A 10,418-nucleotide genomic window follows, 5' to 3' on the forward strand; every position below is an offset into this window, starting at 1 on the left:
CCCCCGGTCCAAAACAGTCCAGTGGCACCTTTAACACCAAGTTTTATTCAGGTACAAGCTCTCCCTCCTCTGTGAGGGCAGATCTCCACGTCCCGTCCCCCCCAATAGCTAGCAATCCAAAACAGTCCAATGGCGCCTGACCGGTGGGTGTTGCCTTCTGACACACTTCCGGTGATGCCAGGGGGTGTGGCATATGCAATTAAGCCATGCTAATGAGTTATGCTAATGAGCTCCTGCGCCTCTTTTTCTACGAAATGACCCCTGCTTAATACCATGAGTTCAGCCACTGTATATACAGAATTTACATCACAGGATTTACCTTGCTGACCTAAAGTACACGCCTGTGAGTACAGATCCATTGACTATTCGGCTTGGGTTACATTTTGATGTCCAGGATTTGTAACTGTTTGGGAGAAGTGCCTTAGAAACATTTTACGACGTTTGCCAGGGAGTTCAGAGCAAAATAAATTAGGAGTGTTACTGGTGGATGAAGATCGATGGATCACTGTGTGGATGGCAAACTTGGTGGCATCAGTTACCAAGATATAATTAAGGTTATTGAAGTCAATCATATTTATAAATAAATTTGTTAAATAAGTGCCTTTTGGTGGGATTTATTGCATCATTATGTATGTTTTTAAATGGATTTAGACTTCGTAAATAAGGTTACGTCAATCTATTATTGCTTTATTGATGATTTTATGTGACAATTCGTATTGACATTGTAATTTGATATTAATATTTGTGTTTTCTTTCTTTTTGTGTGTTTTGTTGATTGCTCTAATGTACCGTGTGCGTGTGTGCGCATGTGTGTCTTATATCATTCTCCTCTCTTCCATTTTCTCATCACAACAACCCTGTGAGGTAGGTTAGGCTGAGAGACTGTGACTGGCCTGAGGTCACCCAGCGAGCTTCCATGGTTTTCAAACTATCCTGAAGGCCTAGGGTTGCCAATTCTGGGTTGGTATAATTCCTGGAGATTTGTGGAGGGGAGGCTCTGGGAGAGGAGGAACCTCCAAAGCAGGCATTTTATCCAGGGGAACGGATCGTCTGGAGACTGGTTGTAATTCTGGGATATCTCCAGGCCACACCTGGAGGTTGGCAAACCTAGCTGACACTGTCTGCCTTGGCACCTCAGAGCATGTGCAGAGTGCCCTGTAGTCGTCCATTAGTGAACATGTGCGTGTGTATCATAAGGACATCGGAAGATCCCTTCTGGATCAGACCAGTGAGGGTCCATCTAGTCCAGCCTCCTGTCTCACACAGCGGCCAACCAGTTCCCCTGGAGGTCCAACAACAGGGCAGAGAGGCCGAGGCCTTCCCATTGTATCTTAAAACTTAAAACATTGACTCTACCAGAAACAAGGGAGGGGGTTTGCCTCTTGTGAGGGCAAGTCATTCCTATTTCCGCATATTCTAAAACGAAAACAACAAAAACCTTCTGGGGTGTAAAATGAAGGGTGCCTCCGATTTTAATTCAGGGAAATGCACGCCTCAGCAGCAGAACGAGTTTAAAGAACAGTAAAAATACGAGGTAGTACACAGTCAGCACAATGGCTCCGCCACAAGCGTTGGAAGGACAGAAAGCCTTCCTGCTTGGTTGCCGAAATGGAAAGGGAGAAGAGACATTGAGTCTGGAAAAGGGTATCATTTAGTGAGTGACCCGCCTCCGGTCGAGGAAAGGAGAGGCGGAAAACTTCCACTGGGGGGGCGGGGAGAGAGAAAAGAGCTGGTTTTTATACCCCACTTTTCTCTACCCTCAGGAGTCTCAAAGCAGCTTAAGAACATAAGAGAGAAGCCATGTTGGACCATCCAGTCCAACACTCTGGGTGCGTTCAGACGGGGGCTTTACAACGGAATCTGTGCCGGTTGCAATCGTTGTACTTACCGGCGTTCAGACGGCGAACATCTGTCTTCCCTCCCTAACCGTTGTAAAGCCCTTTAAACCGTTCCACTCTGCCACTAGGTCCCCAAGTGGTGGTATCCTGAGTGCAACGGTTGCATGCGCTTAACCCCGCCGTCTGATCGCTCTCCACCGGTGTCTAGCCACTTCCGTTCGGAAGCCTGAGGCTTCCGATTTCCCCCCGCCATTTTTTTTAACTAAGCGATGTGCGCTTGGGCGAAGCTTCGCCCTGAGCATTTAAAAAAAACAAAAAACCCTTAGTGTAGCGTTTTGGAGGAGTCCGGGACTTCAGGGAGGCCAGTTTGGTCTTTAAACTTTAAAGGTAAGTCCTTACCTTTAAAGTTTAAATGTAATATGGGGTGTTTTGAGCATGCGCAAAGATTGCCCTTCTGTGAATGGCTGCCTATGCGCATGCTCAAACTGAGTTAAAAAAAAAAAAGCCGACGCCCGCAGCGTAAGTGGGCATACAGCGATGGGATCCACAAAATGGAGGTGAGTGTGATCGCGTTTCAGCCGGCATAAACTGCACCGGTTCCAACGGGTACAGTTTATGCCGGCTGAAACGCCGCGTCTGAACGCACCGCCTCTGTGTCACACAGTGGCCAAATCCCAGGGGGCCCTCAGGAGGTCCCACCAGTGGGGCCAGAACTCCAGAAGCCCTCCCAGTCTTGCCCCCCCCCCCAAGCATCAAGAATACCCAGCATCACCGCTCCACACGTAGGAACATAAGAGAAGCCAGTGTTGGATCAGGCCAGTGGCCCATCCAGTCCAACACTCTGTGTCACACAGTGGCCAAAACGTAGGTGCCATCAGGAGGTCCACCAGCAGGGCCAGAACTCCAGAAGCCCTCCCACTATTGCCCCACAAGCACCAAGAAGAAAGAGCATCACTGCCCCAGACAGAGTGTTCCAAACACCTTGCCTTCCTCTCCCCCCAACAGCCACCTTGTGAGGCAGGTGTGGCTGAGAGAGTTCGGAGAAAACTGTGACTGGCCCAAGGTGACCCCGAAGGCTTCATATGGAGGAGGAGTGGGGAATCAAAGGCACATCTCCAGATTAGAGTCCACCGCTCTTAACTACTGCACCACACTGGCTCTCAAGAGAGAGAGTTCCTCCGCTAATGCCCTTCCCTCTAGGAAACGCACAAAGAACGAAGTGATTCAAGAGACTTCATCGGACTCTGTGACACTGGCAGCCCCAACTCCAATCTCGGCCTTCCCCTCGGCCCTATTTGCATGCCCAAGTAAGCAAAGCACCTCAAAGAAAAGGAACAGAAGACGCTACACTCAACGAACACTGGAAAGAACAGGTCATGAGTAGATACAAGGCCATGAACTTCTGTTAGGTTGGCATGCTTTTATATAGAAAGCCAGTCTGGTGTAGTGGTTAAGTGCGCGGACTCTAATCTGGGAGAACCGGGTTTGATTCCCCACTCCTCCACTTGCACCTGGCTGGATGACCTTGGGCAAGCCGTAGTTCTGATAAGAGCTGTTCTTGAAAAAGAGCAGTTTCTGTCAGAGCTCTCTCAGCCCCACCTACCTCACAGGGTGTCTGTTGTGGGGAGGAAGGGAAAGGAGGTCGTAAGCCACTCAGAGACACCTTTGGGTAGTGAAGGGCGGGGTGTAAATCCCATCTCTTCTTCTTCTATGGTATGGCAGAGCAGATACTCATAAGTATTTTAAACAACATTTTATTAGGTCATCTTTACTGAAGGTGTGAGAAGAAATTAAAAGTAATCTCTACACTAAGATACTGAAATGGGTTGCACCATTAGAAGCTTTTACAAACCCTAATTTATTTCAGGAAGACACAATGTTAAGATATGAAGATCTATTAGACAACAGAAATGAATTAAAGCCAATAGAAATCCTAACTTGATGGCAAAAAGTACAAATTGAATCAAGATTTATTAAAAACAAGTTGATAGGTTTTTATGAAAAAATAACGGAAACAGATAAGATATTGATGTATTCTGATGAGAAACGGATTAAGAAATTTTATGTGTTATTGTTAGATATTAAGACCAAAGATGAAGTAGTTAAAAATGTTATGATAAAATGGGCACAAAACCTGGGTGATAATATTGAGTTGGACCAATGGTCACAGATACGGGGGGGGGGGGGGGGGATAAAGAGTTACCAAGACAATTCATATAAAGAAAATATTTATAAAATGTTTTATAGATGGCATATTACTCCTGATAAACTGGCAAAAATTTACCCTAATTGCTCAAATGTATGTTGGAAATGTCAAAATAATGTGGGATCTTATTACCATATGTGGTGGTTATGTGATAAAGAAAAATATATTGGTGTTGGATTCATGAAATTTTACAAAAAATGTTATAATGTTTGGACCCTTTGTTCCAGAAGTATTTTTATTGAGTATTTTACCTGAAAATTGTAAAACATGTTATTCTTAGATTACATGTAATTACAACAGCGAGAATACTTTATGCTGAATATTGGAGAAGCACAGAAACACCCTCAAGAGAAGAAATTTTAAGTAAAATTTGGGAAACTGCAGAGATGGACAAATTAACTTGAAACTTGAAAGGACAACCAGAGTCAACATTTGACAATACATGGTCAAGATTTTATAAGTGGGTTGAAGACTATACCAAATAAACTACACAGACCCGCCAAACTCTTTAAGGAGATACAAAGTATAGCTTCGATATAATTGCAAGAGATATGCATAATGATATAAGGTGAAATAGATACCGGTAAGTATACCAGTTGTTAGGGATGAGTTAGTTAAACCAGAATCTGTAAGAATATTTTTTCCCTCCTACATGTTTGCTTTGTCTTTAAAAAATTGTTTAAAAAAGGAACAGATACAAGAATAACTGACCACCGCCCTCTGCTAACAACTGCTGCGTCTTGATTGCGAAGAGAAAAATCACATCCAACATTCTTATGGTTGCCAACTCTGGGCTGGGAAATGCCCAGAGATTTTGGGGGTGCAGTCTGAGGAGGGCCTGCTTTGGGGAGGGGGGGGGTCCCTCAGCATAGAGATACCGTTCCCCAGGTGGGGGGAGGGGATCCCCCACTTTCATGGGCTCTTGCCCACCACTGACAATTCCCCTCACCCCCAACACCACGCACAACACACTGATGTCAGCCGGAAGCGAAAGTAAGTGGCCTCGGTGAAGTTGGCTTGCCAAAGGCAGCCTGACAGTTGTGGAGTTTTTAAATGACATTGTTTTAAAATGTAGAAGAAGAGAAGAGGAGATTGGATTTATACGCCACCCTTCACTACCCGAAGGAGTCTCAGAGCGGCCTACAAACTCCTTTCCCTTCCCCTCCCCACCTCACAACAGACACCCTGTGAGGTAGGTGGGGCTGAGAGAACTCTTACAGAAATGGCTCTTGTTTTTCAAGGACAGCCCTTATCAGAACTACGGCTTGCCCAAGGTCATCCAGCCAGGTGCAAGTGGAGGAGTGGGGAATCAAACCCCGTTCTCCCAGATTAGAGTCCACGCACTTAACCACTACACCAGACTGGCTTTCTATATAAAAGCATGCCACGCACTTAACCACTACACCAAACTGGCCATCCCAAGGTACAGCTTTCTAAACTACAGCTTTCTGAAAAGGAGACTGCAGGCTCGGCCGATAAATTTTAAGAGAAACTTAGGGAATGGGGGAAAAACAACACAACCAATGTCGGCTTCTCTCTAACTAGCTAGCAGCACGCTCCTGCCCGAAGGAAGGAGGATTATTTTAGCACACGGCAAAACAAAAAAAATGCGGCGAGACGGCATGAACATGGACGCCCGTTTCCAGGAAAGGCTCCGAGGAGATGACGGAGAGGAATTAAACCTGGGGGCCTGCTACCTTTCCTTGGCAGAAAAGGCCCTGGCTTATTCTGTCAGTGACGGGAGCACTTTCGAAGGACCATCCACACCCGCTAAAGGCTTCGGCCTTGTTAGGCAGGTGCTGAACGACGTCCAAAAAACCAACCTGCGTGCTAGGCCCAAACAGGACAGTGTTAAACAGACGCAGGGCCACTGATAACCCAAACCTCTCGTCCACATTTGGCAGAAAGGGCAGGGCTGGGACATCACGGAAGGCCAGCATTTACCTCACACTCGGCCTCACCAACAATTTATTTATTTACTTTATATATACCCCGCCTTTCTACCCAAAGTGGCTCAGATCGCTTTCCTCTCCTCCATTTTTATCCTCACAGCAATCCTGTGAGGTAGGTTAGGCTGAGAGTGCGCGACTGGCCCAAGGTCGCCCAGCGAGCTTCCACGGCGGAGTGGGGATTCGAACGCAGAGCCTTGTCTGACAGACAACTACACCACACTGGCTCTCACAAGCCCTGCAGGGCCCCACACCGATGTCGCTCCCTGCGCATTTTGACGGCTGCTGAGCAGACAGGCCTCGGTTATTTAGGAATAACAGCAAAGCCCTGTCAGAACACTAGGGTTGCCAACCACCAGGTATGGCCTGGAGATCACTCGGAATTACAACTGTTCTCCGGACGACAAGGACTAGTTCCCTTGGAGAAAAACAGCTCATCTGGACGGTACCCTGCTGAGGCCCCTCCCCTAACCCCACCTTTCATAAGCTCCACACCCCAAATCTCCAGGAATTTATTTTTGTATTTGTTCATATGTGCCTGAGAGTGTGTGTACACGTGAAAGTCATGGCGACCTCTGGTGACAGCCCTACTGAGGGCTCGGAGGATATTCAGAGAGGTGGTGGAATAAAGCCTGCCCCCGCCTCCGGACTGCTGGTATTCCACAGAGGTCTCCCATCCAAGTACTTGCCAGAGTCGACCCTGCTTAATCTCTGAGATCGGGCTTACCTGAGCTATCCAGGTCAGGGCATCTCCAGGAAGAAAAAGAGAAGAAGAGATTGGATTCATACCCCGCCCTTCACTACCCGAAGGTGTCTCAGAGCGGCTTAAAGACTCCTTTCCCTTCCCCTCCCCACAACAGACACCCTGTGAGGTAGGTGGGGCTGAGAGAGCTCTGATAGAAACGGCTCTTTTTCAAGAACAGCTCTTATCAGAACTACGGCTTGCCCAAGGTCATCCAGCAGGTGCAAGTGGAGGAGTGGGGGAATCAAACCCGGTTCTCCCAGATTAGAGTCCGCGCACTTAACCACTACACCAGACTGGAATGTTTTTAACCTGGAGTTGGGAACCCTACGAGATCTGACAGAGACGGTCTCTCTAATCCCACCTCCTGAGTCTAACAGAGGACGACCGGATGGCTCCAGGGCAGAGGTTCATGAAGATCCAACTCTTCCCCCTGGGGCTGTTAAAACGCCAGCCTCGCAATTTAAAGGGGTCCATAAACCCCTACTGCAGAACCAAACAAGAACTCCGCACAGGAATTCAAAAGCTCGGTGGTTTTGGCAGAGGAAGGGGAGAGATTTCCAGCTGTGAAGAGGCCCCTTAAAGGTCGCTTGCGAAATTGCAGTTCAAACTGGACGGAGCCGGTTCCCGGAATACCCTTTGGTTAAATATCTCAAGGGGGATGGGGGGGGGGAGAGGTTTCCTGACATCTTATCGAAGACAGAAACAAAGACGCCTCGGATTCAAGAAACACATGTACACAGACTCAATCACGACACCGTTCTAAACGAGGTACTCCCCCCCCAAGCTTCGTTTGATCAAAAAAACGAGAGGGGCTGTCGTGTATATATATCTTAGAAGCCTTCGATATGAAATCAACATAACAGGAGAGAAAGAGGGAAGGTATTGGATAGCCGCAGGATCTATTCAACAGAAATTTATCTTTAGAGGTTACGATCTAACGATCTGACAGAAATCAATAATAAAGGGGGGGGAATCTATGCACCAAATCCAGACCGACTCCGGTTTTATCGAAAAGCATTATTGCCGTCCCCTGAACAAATGTTGTATGAAACAATATGGAATCCTAAATTATGAAAAAATAGAGATGTGAAGGCCCGAAAAAAACCAGAAAAATTCGGGGAGAAAACGTTTCCCCCTCGTTTTTCTCCTGAAGCCTTTTTTGGTTTTTCCCAAAAAATTGAAAAAAGAAGAGAAAAGGAAAAAACATGATTCTGGAACGCTTTATTTTAACATGATGAATAAAATATTTTAAGACAAGGAGTTCAAATATTTTCCAAATCATTTCTAAAAAATACGTATGGGATCAGATTGATCTAATTTCTGTGCACTGAGGACAAGAAAGTCCTAGGTTACCAACTGAACTCTCCAATGCAAGAACAAGATGCATTTTCTTCCTTTAGGAGGTGCTGTTGTCACAAGAAAAGAAAAAGGTTTCAGCTTTGTTTTTGCATGTGGATGGGTATTCTGTTTGTAATAATTGTTTGGATACACTATATTGTTAATATGCTAGTTGTGATAATTTCATGCCAAGTTAAAATGTCCATAGTCATATTTTATGTTCCTGAAGTAACAGAATGACTTTCAATCTGGAAAAGAAAAAAGAAATGCTAATGTGGCATTTTTTAAAAAAACTTCTGAAAATTTCCATTTTTTCCTGAAAACCCTGGAAAAACCCTGGTTTTTTTTTCCCAAGCTTCAAAATTTCTGGAAATTTTACATCTCTAGGTAAAAAAAATCCACCCGCTCTTTGAGCGAGAGAATGAGTGGCGGGTGGTTTTAAGGGAGTTATTCATGCCAAGTAAAAATGTCTGTAGTCATATTTATGTTCCTAAAGTAACAGAATGACTTTCAATCTGGAAAAGAAAAAAGAAGTGCTAATGTAGCATTTTTTTCAATTTTTTCTGAAAATTTCCGTTTTTTCCCGGGAAAAAACCCGAATTAGAGCCTTGGTCCATCAAGGTCACTATTGTCTACTCAGATTGGCAGCTCTCCAAGGGCTCGGGCAAAAGTCTTTCACATCCCCTACTGCCTGGTCCTTTCTAACTGGAGATGCCGGGGACTGAACCTGGGACCTTCTGCATTCCAAGCAGGTGGTCTGCCACCGAGCCACGCCCCTGTCTATGTATCTTCAAGGGCTTGGGCAGAAGTCTTTCACATCCCCTACTGCCTGGTCCTTTCTAACAGGTGCTGGGGACGGAACCTGGGACCTTCTGCATTCCAAGCAGGTGGTCTGCCACCGAGCCACGCCCCTGTCTATGTATCTTCAAGGGCTTGGGCAGAAGTCTTTCACATCCTCTACTGCCTGGTCCTTTCTAACAGGAGATTCCAGGGACTGAACCTGGGACCTTCTGCATGCCAAGCACAGACTCTACCACTGAGCCATGATCCCTCTCTATAGGTTTGAGGGGCCTCAAGCAGAGATCTTTCACATCCCCTACTGCCTGGTCCTTTCTAACTGGAGATGCCGGGGATTGAACCGGGGCCCTTCTGCATGCCAAGCAGAGGCTCTACCACTGAGCCATGGGCCCCTCCAGTCTCCTTCTGGATTGCCCAAGCCAAGGTCTGTTCCTGAACCTTTGCTAAGAAGTTGCAGAAGAAGCCGGGCGGGGGGGGGACACCAAGAAACCCACAAATCCAGCATTGCCTTGCAAATACCAAACGGCGCAGGACAGTGACCAACCGCTTGGGTTAAAGAACATGCTTCTGGAAGAGGAGCCAGGTTCTCTCCTTCCCCACTTCAGCTCAGGAACGGTCAGGCTGCAACAGAGGAAGAAAAGGGGAAGGAAGGCAGCTGACGGTTCGCCAAGGCGGAACAGTGGTTTCTTTCTTTCTTTTTTAAACTGCCCCCAAAGGGGCAGGGTTTTATTACATTTTCCCACATAACATACACAAACCATCACAACATATACATACATACAAACAGATACATGGAGGTTATTTTCAATTTTTACCAATATTTATACTGGTGCCTATTCTACCTTAATAACAATTTCTCATGAACTGTGTAAGCAACTTTTCTGTCTCTATCATCCTAACAGGTCTATATTTCATTTAGTAAACTCTTAGTCTGTCTCTTGCAAGCTTGCTTACATATATTTATCATACCAATTATAGAACCGTGACCAAGTATTCTGGAATGTCGAATCTGTTGCGTGCGCCTTTTAGCAATAAAGTCAATTTATCCAATTCTGCTGCTGCCAGGATTTTATTTACTAGTTCTCGTTTTGTTGGTATCTCCGGTAATTTCCAATATTTTGCATAGAGAATCCTTGCAGCTGTAGTTAAAAAAAACAATCAAATAACGATCATCTTTGTTCGAATTATCAGGTAGAATATTCAACAACAAAGTCTCTGGTGTAAATTGTACTCCCGCCCCTAGTACCTTTGGCAAGATTTCAAGTACCATAACCCAATATTTCTTAGATCTTTCACAATGCCACCACATGTGGTAAAATGAGCCAACCTTATTTTCACAGTGGTTTCCACTGGCCTCCGCCACGCAACGTGAGCTGCCCCGACCGCTGTTCTTGCACAGAATAACGGCTCACTTCCTCTAAGCAACAGTCAGTTTTGACCTACAAAGACGGGCCGGAGCGCACATGAACACGGATGAAGCTGTCTTGTACTGAATGAGGCTATCGGTCCATCACAGTTAGTATTGTCTACTCAGACTGGCAGCC

The 10,418-nt window shown here is 46.0% G+C and overlaps 1 protein-coding gene across 3 annotated transcripts in view; it reads right to left on the reverse strand.

Moving 5' to 3' along the window:
• Positions 1-10,418, reverse strand: part of LOC107108471 (tsukushin-like) — a 26,192-nt gene that overhangs the window by 11,496 nt on the left and 4,278 nt on the right. The window contains exon 1 of one of the 3 annotated variants that reach the window (XM_015408909.1): positions 10,202-10,221. The exons of the other annotated variants lie outside the window; for them this stretch is intronic. The gene's annotated coding sequence lies outside the window, so the exon portion shown is untranslated. Of the gene's footprint in view, positions 1-10,201; positions 10,222-10,418 lie in introns of those variants that run through there. 3 annotated transcript variants of the gene reach the window in all.

Source organism: Gekko japonicus, unplaced genomic scaffold (genome assembly GCF_001447785.1).
Source record: "Gekko japonicus isolate JY-2015 unplaced genomic scaffold, Gekko_japonicus_V1.1 scaffold6423, whole genome shotgun sequence".
NCBI classification, from domain to species: domain Eukaryota; kingdom Metazoa; phylum Chordata; class Lepidosauria; order Squamata; family Gekkonidae; genus Gekko; species Gekko japonicus.